The sequence below is a fragment of the Gossypium arboreum genome, chromosome 7, assembly GCF_025698485.1.
Source record: "Gossypium arboreum isolate Shixiya-1 chromosome 7, ASM2569848v2, whole genome shotgun sequence".
Lineage (NCBI taxonomy): Eukaryota > Viridiplantae > Streptophyta > Magnoliopsida > Malvales > Malvaceae > Gossypium > Gossypium arboreum.
In genome coordinates this window covers 83,852,780-83,862,096 of record NC_069076.1, presented here as the reverse complement: position 1 = coordinate 83,862,096, position 9,317 = coordinate 83,852,780, and positions in this window count along the sequence as shown.

Below are 9,317 nucleotides of genomic sequence, written 5' to 3'. Positions count from 1 at the left end.
CTATGTGGGAGCCTGAGCAAGCTATAAGAAAACAGTACCCTAACCTATTCACTAGTAAGATTTTCGAGGATGAAAATCCCTAAGGGGGGAGAGTTGTAACAGCCCGTTTTTAGTCAAATCGGAACACTGGTTTTAGGAAAACAAATCCAAAGTTGAAATATTTATTTTATTATTATTTTAAGGTCTACAACATGAACATATGATTGTGTGAAAGTTTCGTTTAGAAATTTTATCATTTGAGTGTTTAATTTGATAAAAATGACTAAATCGCATAAAGTGCAAATGTGTTATTCTATTAGTTAAAGGTATTCAATAGTTATAAAGCCATAAAGTTAAGGTCCTTATGCTAAAATCAGACCACTAATAGTTTGAGTGGACAAATATGGTCATTAAAATGATATTATAAAGGTTAATGAATAAGTTTAATTTTGTAAATTGGTAAATAATGATAATTAAAAATAAATAAAATAAGAATCCATTTTTATGTTCTTCTTCATTTTGGAACCAATTGTTAGGGCTAGAAGAATCCATTTTTATGTTCTTCATTCGTCTAGGCTATTTTGCTCATTAAGGTATGATTTTTGTCTCGTTTTTAATGATTTCTATGTTTTTGAGATCGTTGCAACTAGGTCTAGCTAGCCTAGGGACTATTTTGCAAAATTTTTAAAGATTTTGAATGTTTCCATTGATGAATACATGAGTATTTTTATGTTTAATGATAGATTATGAATGTTTGATGATAGTTATACAAGTTTTGTTAAGTGATTTTTAGTGAAAATGCAAATTAGGGGTTTAATAGTGAAATGTGGAAACTTTCTGATTAAAATGTGAAATAAATGGAAAATATGGGCTGCAAGGGACTTCTTTGTAATTCGACTAGCATGGGTTGTGGTTAAATTGCATGCATTTGTGTTTTAATGAAATAAGGACTAAATTGTAAAAGATGTGAAACATTAGGGGCAATTGTGTAAAAATGTCTTAAAGTGAATTTTGGACTAAATTAAATAGAAAGATGATTAAATAAGTTAATTTTGATTACATATAGTTCAAGAAAATCGAAACTCGGATCTAAATCGAGGGAAAAACAAAGTTCTCGACTAATCAACCAGTTTAGTCGTTTTTACATCCGAGGTAAGTTCGTATGTAATAAGTTTCATTATAAATGTATTTTAAATGCTTTGATATTTCATAAACTATGAATACGAGACTTCAGATATGTTCGACAACGATTCTACGATGATTCGATAATCGAAATCCCGGTTGAACCTTAGGAATAGATTTAAATAATAGTGACATGTCATTAGGGATTATTGTGATTATGTGATCCGGGTGCTAGTCCTGTACATCCTACTGGTGGCTGAGTATACCGGTATGTGTTGCGATTACTTGACAGCTTGTGTGAGCAGCACCTGTAGCTACATCTTGAACCACAGCTTATGTAAGCAGGCCCGTTGATAGCTCTAGTGTGAGCAGTACACGTGATATGAGATTGAGATAGCTTCGGCTAAATATGTGGCATTTTGGGTGCAAGCTTCCCATGTATCTAATAGTATTCTGAATGGTTCAACAGGTAAATGAAAGATGTAGTTGTGTATGAGATTGATACAAGATGGTACAAGTATGTACATGAACCGTATAAGCTTAAATCGAAGAAGTTGTGAATTTCATATATAAAATTATGATTGGAAATGTGAAAGGTTTGTTAGTTAAATGAATTACATGTTGTTATGTTCAAAATTGATGGTTTTTTATTCATGTTAAGATTGAGTATAATTCATATGAGCTTACTAAGCTATAAAGCTTACTATGTTCATTTTATCGTGTTTTATAGAGATCTTAAAGCTAACTCAGACTAGGGGATCATCGGAGACTACATCACACTATCTAATTGTCAATTTGGTACATTTGAGCTTATGTTTTGAGTATATGGCATGTATAGGGACTTTCATCATTTTGATTATGTGTTGGTAATGAATTTATCCATATGAATTGGTTTGTAAATGTATATGTTTTGGTTTGTATATATAGCCATGAGTGATGGCTCATTTTGGATTATTTTGGTATGTTTGAATAATGTATATATATATATGTGTCTATGTCTTGTGAAATGTGTTGAATGATAGTTGTATGATGCTAAATGGTAATAGGCATTATATGTATAAAATGGTTGATTTGTGGATATTGGTTTGCTTGTGAAATTAGGCTAAACGATGTATATTTTGAAGTGTATATCTAATTGAATTGTATATGTGATTTTGGTCTAAATGGTATGGTATATTTTTGTGTCTTGTGTGTATTGAGAAAGTTGGTATAGATTATGTATGAATTAAGCTTGAATTGGTTGGTTAACATGTCATATTATGCTATGTTTTGGTGCCAATTGGGTTGATGTAAGTGTGTATAAGATAGGGTGGCAAAATGGTTTGGTAAATAGCCTATTTTTGTCCACACAAGCAGAGACACGAGCATGTTTCTCAGTCGTGTGTGATACAGGGTCATGTACATGGTCGTGTGTCCCTTGGTGTTGAAGTTGAAATCAAGTCAGTATGCTCCACACGGCCTCACACACGGACGTGTGACTTGGCCATGTGGCATAAGTCAGTATACCATACAGGTTTGGCACGGCCTAGCACACGGCGTGACATATGGGCGTGTATGGCTATTTTTAGGGCACACGGGATAGTCACACGAGCGTGTGTGTTGGTCATGTGACCTAAGTCAGAGAGTTACACGGGGTTGGACACGGGTTGGGACACGGCCATGTGATCTCATTTCGAATGTCCACATGGCTTGTGACATGGACGTGTCTATTGGCTGTGTGAGACACACAGCTGGGCCACACAGGCGTGTATCCCCTGATTTTTTTTAAAAAAAAATCTAAGTGTTCTAAGAGTTTCCAAAGTTATCGGTTTAGTTCCGAACCACTCCCAACGTATGTTTGGGCCTCGTAGGCTCGTATTAGGGACAAAATGTTTAGTTGTGAATTGAATGTATATTATTTGGTTAATTGTATGTGAAATGTATTTTTAAAATGTGGTATAAGCCTGGTAATGTTCTGCAACCCTATTCTGATGTTGAATATGGGTGAGGGGTGTTACACGTGTGCATAAATATCACTTATGAAAGTCTCAATCGGTATATCCAGTACAATATCAAACAACAAAAATGATTTTCTGTCATACGCAATTATCAGATCAAATTACATGACATTAACTATATTGTCAAGAACCAGAAGTTCACACAAATAGTTAGAATGTTCTAACAAACAGACGTATATTCTGAGGCAAACAGATGCACCAGTCAAAATCTCACCCCACCAACCGTACACCACTCCATCCATCCATCACACCATATACGGGTTATGGTAAGCCTATCCACCATGCAGACCACATAGAACCATAATAAGTTCATCCACCTTGCACACCACAACGTAGAACTATGCCACTTGAGTAACTGTATACAACTGAGTTGATATACGTACAGGATAGTACGGTAAACTGCTATACAAAAGTATCGCAGATAAAACTGTTAAGTCTATTTTCCTACTCTTCATAACCAGATCCTAAAATTTTCATGCTACGCAACAATGCACACATTACACAGACACTATACAGAAACAAACATTAACAGTTCCAATTGAACAGATTCAAATTTAATTACACTTGTATTCAAATATTCAGTTACGACAACAATAATAAACTCATACATATTCATCACATAACAAAGTAATAAAATTGAAGCCCATAAACGCATGTATATATACGAATCAAACTAAACCGAGTTCCAAACACACTTACCGAGGCTTGAACGAAGGTCAGATTACACAAAAACATAAAACAGACAATTTATTACTCAAAACAAAAATTCTGCAAAATAAGGGCACATGGCTATGTGCCCCGGCCATGTGGATGTGCCCAAACCGTGTGGGGATCTACACGCCCATGTGAAGGTCACACACGCCCGTATGGAGAGGGCACACGCCTGTGTGGAGAGGGCACACGCCCGTGTGAACAGCCCATGTAACTTACTGTCCAAAAATGCCAAAAATAAAGAATAGGGGTGACACGGCCGTGTGGAGATCTCACACGCCCGTGTAGGTCACATGCCCGTGTGGTTAGGCCGTGTGACACCAAAATTCACCCCAAAACTCTAATTCCCAATTTTGCATGGTCGTTTGAGCCACCTATGTGGGGCACACGCCCATGTGGCCACTCGTGTGGTCACAAAACCACCCGAAATAGCCCAAAATTCATTCTTTTGATGTCGAAACGATCCCCAAGCATTGGTAACCCAGAATTATGCCAAAACATACAGAATTTCATGCACTTCAAAAACAATATGATACTTCAAATAACCAATCTCATAAACACACAAGACATTATCGAATTTCACCGCAATTCGATATCGAAGTTAAACCATTTCAGAACACACACCTTAGAACATGATATCAAGCAGTAAAGGTCAATCAATTCTCCCTCATAGACTGTTCGGAGACCTCTATTTCACAAATAAACTTAAACTATAAGAACTTCCATTAACAATTAATAGAAATAGAAGTAATTCTATCGTAAACTCTCATGAACAAAACTTACGCATTTCACCTTCGATAAAACGAAACACACAAGTGCAGTCAGTCTTGACAGACAACACGTAACGTGTGTAAAATAGAAGAAACAAACAAAATTGGAATTTGGTAAGAACAGAAAAAGAACGATAGGGAAGAAAATAATAAAAAGTAAAAGCAAAAGAACGTAAGCTTATTTTTCTCTTTAAAAAAAATAACTTCCTCTTTAAAAAAACATAAAGACAAATAAATATCAAAACATTCACAGGGATTCGAACTTGGATCCCAAAGACACACTAACACACAACTAACCACCAGACCAGCAAGCCCATTCTAATATTAAAATGCAAAGTTGAACCCAAATGTTCAACCCACTCATTGACCTTAACCACAACCTCAAAACTTCAAACCCTAGATTCCGGGATGTTACATGCTGAATCTCAAGCCATAGATTATGGAATCCCTGATCAAACATCCAATTCCTTCGAACCTTAATAACATTTACTAAGTTCCAACGAATACTATTTGTGTTTCTATAATATTTTAACATTTCTAAAATCAGTATATACATATCATTCAATCATATTTCATTTCACATCCATTTGATTCCATTTACTTACTTGTATTTATCATATATCTCATATTTTACGAGTTAATCCCTCATATGCCAAACCAACAATGTTACAATTAATCTAAGCTAATATACACTAATTATAATTAAAATAAAAGTAAAATAACATAGTAAATTACATACAAACTTACTTGACAAAAGCTACAACAAGAAATGTCCTAGGACTAATCTACAATTTTCTCATTTCCTTATTATCTTCCGCTTGGTTCAATTCTCGATCTTTAATAATAGTTCATTCCAATTATCAATTTCAAATACTTTATAACATTCTATTTTATACATATGACAATTTTATTTTATTTTTTAATGTTTCCTAAATTTTTTATTTTATTCAATTTAGTCCTTAAAATCGAAATTGCTATACTTTAAAATTTGATCTTCAATTTCAAACCGACCTCAATTCCATCCTTCTATATCCCTATATTATCAATAATTACAGAAGTTTCATACCAATTTTAAAATATTTACACTTTAGTCCCTATGTTCAAAACTAACAAATTTTACTTTACAAATTAGTACTTTTTTTTTCATTTCTAAGCTTAAAATCTAATAATTTAGTACCAAAAACTTCAAGAAATCATCAATGAATTTTTTACAAAATAGTACACGGGTTAGCTAAATCAAGCTCATGGGAACTTAAAACATAAAAATTACAAGAAAAATACTAAATCGAACTTACCAATTAAGGGACCTAAGCTTAAAACTCGGTCAATTCTCTCTTCTTCAACAATGGGGTCTCGATGCATGAAAATAAAAAATGGGAAATGTTTTCTTTCTTTTCCTGTTTTATGTTTCTTTTTATTATTTTTATTTTATAACTTTAATATAATTATAATTTAAATATTATTTATAAAATTTATTAAACCAGTCGTGCACTAACATTTTAAAATGGATTAATTACCATTTTAGGCCCTATTTTAAATTACTTTATAAGTTCTTAAGCATTTGAAATATATAGCGATTAATTATTACTACTTTTATAATTTAGTCATTGTACCTTAATTAACTACCTGATTGAAAAAACTAAAGAACAAAAAATTTAATTAAACCTTATACTAACCTCGTAAATATTTAATAATAATATTTACGGGCTCACTCGTTAGAAATCTGGTTTCGGAACCACCATTTTCAACACTATTGAGAAACAGGTTGTTACATGAATGTTATTGTCAAAATGTTTATATTACAAATCTTGACTTCCAGATTCGAAAATCTTAAAATGAATGAAGATGAAACTATTTAAAATTTCTATACTAGTTGTGACATATTTAATGTGGCGTTTTGTCTTGGTAAATGTTTTTCTGATTTGAAATTGGTGAGAAAAGTTCCGATGTTACTGCTAACACGTTTTGTTATCAAGGTCACAGCAATAGAAGAAGCCAAAGATATCACCACTCTTAAATTGGATGAGTTGGTTGGTTCATTTAAAACCTTTGAGCTAAATCTAGAAAAGCAAAGCGTGGAAATTAATACCTAATTAGATAGGAAAATTGATTAAGGAGGCTACTAATAAGATCAAGGAGAAATTAGCCTTGCTCAAAAGAGCATGAAGAAACCCTCTAAAAAGGTAACAAAATTAGTTTCTGGTGGAACAATAAAGATTCATATGAAGAGGGAGAATTCAGAACCAAAGAAAATGGTTGTTCGATGTTTTAAATGCAAAGGTCATGGTCATATCCAGTATGAATATGCTAATACCAACAAGAAGAAGAATTCTATTGCTATCACTCGAAGTGATGGAGAAAATAGTTCTGATATGGATGAAGATTTGGGAAACTATGTAGCTTTTCCAACTTGTTCAAACACCTTTTTAGACAGCGTATGAAACTTCTAAAGAATCTGACTGTGACATTGGTACTCCTGAAAATGCATATTTCCAAATGATTAAAATTTGGAAATTGTGTTTGATGAATGATGATTTGAGAGGAAGTGTGTATCTTAAAGGATGAGAATCAAAAGTTCAAAATGAAAGTGCAATAATGGATTTTATAAATGTTGATCTCAAAAAGGCTAATGAGATGCTTGACAAAACTATTAAAGAAAGTGATTAGTCATTTGTTGTTGTACGACCTAAACTTGGTCATGATGAACACAGTCAAAAAAACCTATCTCCTATGAATTTTGTTAAATCTAAAGGATGGTCGCTACTTTTTCTTTTGAGACAAGTGACAGAAAACTAGAGATATATTTGTTTTTATTGCAGAAAGGCCGAGCATATTAAATTTCATTGTTACAAGCTAATGAAAGATCAAAAATGGAGAAAAACAATGATTTTTCAATCTAATATTGCAAAACTGAATAGAACATCACTTAAATAGCGATTTGTTTGCAACAAAATGAAATGGAAGAATAAAACAAAGAGAATGATTTGTCATTACTGTGGAAAGGTTGGCCATATTAGGCCTTATTGTTTCAAGTTCCAAAATGGCTTCTAGAAAGTTAAATCCAGTACAATAATTGTTCAAACAATCGTTAAGATAGGTAGAAGAACAAGACAATTTGGTGTGAAGTCCACATTTGAGCTTTAAATATCATCAAGTTACTGATGCTCAAGTGAAGCATGAGGTTGTAATTCACGTTAATCATAGTGAGGATATTTCAAAGGTCAAACATACTCCATCTTGTGGAAAAAGATACTTATTGTTCCACGAGCTATAACCCTTGCTATTGAAAAGGTATCATCTTATCCCCTTAAATAAACTTAAGGCAAAACAAATAAGGGGAGCATAGAGTAAGAGGGAGTAAGTTTGTTGATTTTGGTATGGTATGGTTCATGTTTATGTTGACTATGGTTCATGCATTTGAGATTATTTAACTTGGTGGCTATTTTTTTAGCATGCATCCATTTTTGGTGATTGGAAGTACATGTAGATGAACTTATTTTCACGTGAAGGTTGGGTTGAGGCTCATTACTTTTTGAAAGAAAATGTTGAACTGAAATAAACATAGATGTTTAAACTCATGTTTGAACAAAGAATGGAATAGAACATAACTAATAGGGGGATTCTTTTAGCCTTTTGACAAAAAGGGGGAGATAAGTTGATGGTTGCTTGTTATTGATTTTTGCTAATGTTGCTGTATTTTTTAAGGAGAGCTTGTTGGTTTATCCTTGTTGTTGGCTTTTATGATTTTGCTACTATAGTGTCATGTTTTAGGGGGAAGTTAATTTGTGCTCTTGTATGAGCAATGTTGGTGTATTGGACGTCATTTGTTATGAGTTATGTTGATTTGTTTTTGGTATCTCATATGTTTATATGGCATGATAATATAGGCGGAGTTCTAATCATTTGCTTATGTTCTGTCAAAAAGCCAAAAAGGGAGATTGTTAGGACCAAGGTTGTCCATGGCTAAATTGACTCTTTTTCAAACACTTGTTTGAACACTGCATGTTTAAACAATTATTTAGGCAACTGTTTAGACAAGACCTTGGGACAACTTATGTGAAATGTTGGCTTTTTTACTTGGGCCTTCACAAGTGTTTTCTCCATAAGCAAAAGAGTCTGTGAATGTGTTTTATTTCATCCCAAACGATAGTGGTCAAATTTGGATGATTGAAGGGACTATGAGATCTTATCCCATAAGACTTACACTTATTCTTCAAGTTATTTATTTGGTGATTTATCAATTGTTTTTACTTGGTTGATAAGGTTTTGTTTTGCGATAATTATTGGAAAAATATATTTAGATTATAATTAAGGGTTTTATCTTATCAAAACTACTTGGCGAAGCTATAGATTTTGGCGAGCAATTTGGTGGTTGTTGTGCTGTTCATATGAGAGTGCCTTTTTTTAGTTGTTTTGGCGAGCTATTTGTGTATCATTTACTTGGTATTTTGGACTCTTGTGTTAAGCTTGTTATTGGATAATTTTACTAATTGCATTGTAAAATCATTTGGGTTGAGTGACTTGTAATAATTGGGTTCATTATTGGGGCTACAATTACTTTTTTGTATAATGGTAGATTGGGCTTTAATTAATACGTGATCCGGAAGATTGTTGAATAAGAACCATTCAGTAAGTGAAGCCCTGTAGAGTAGACTTGTGAATCTAGATTGCATTAACAAATCTCTTGTATTTATTTCTCCCTTCCTCTTATTTAATTAATACTTGTGTTCTGTTCGAA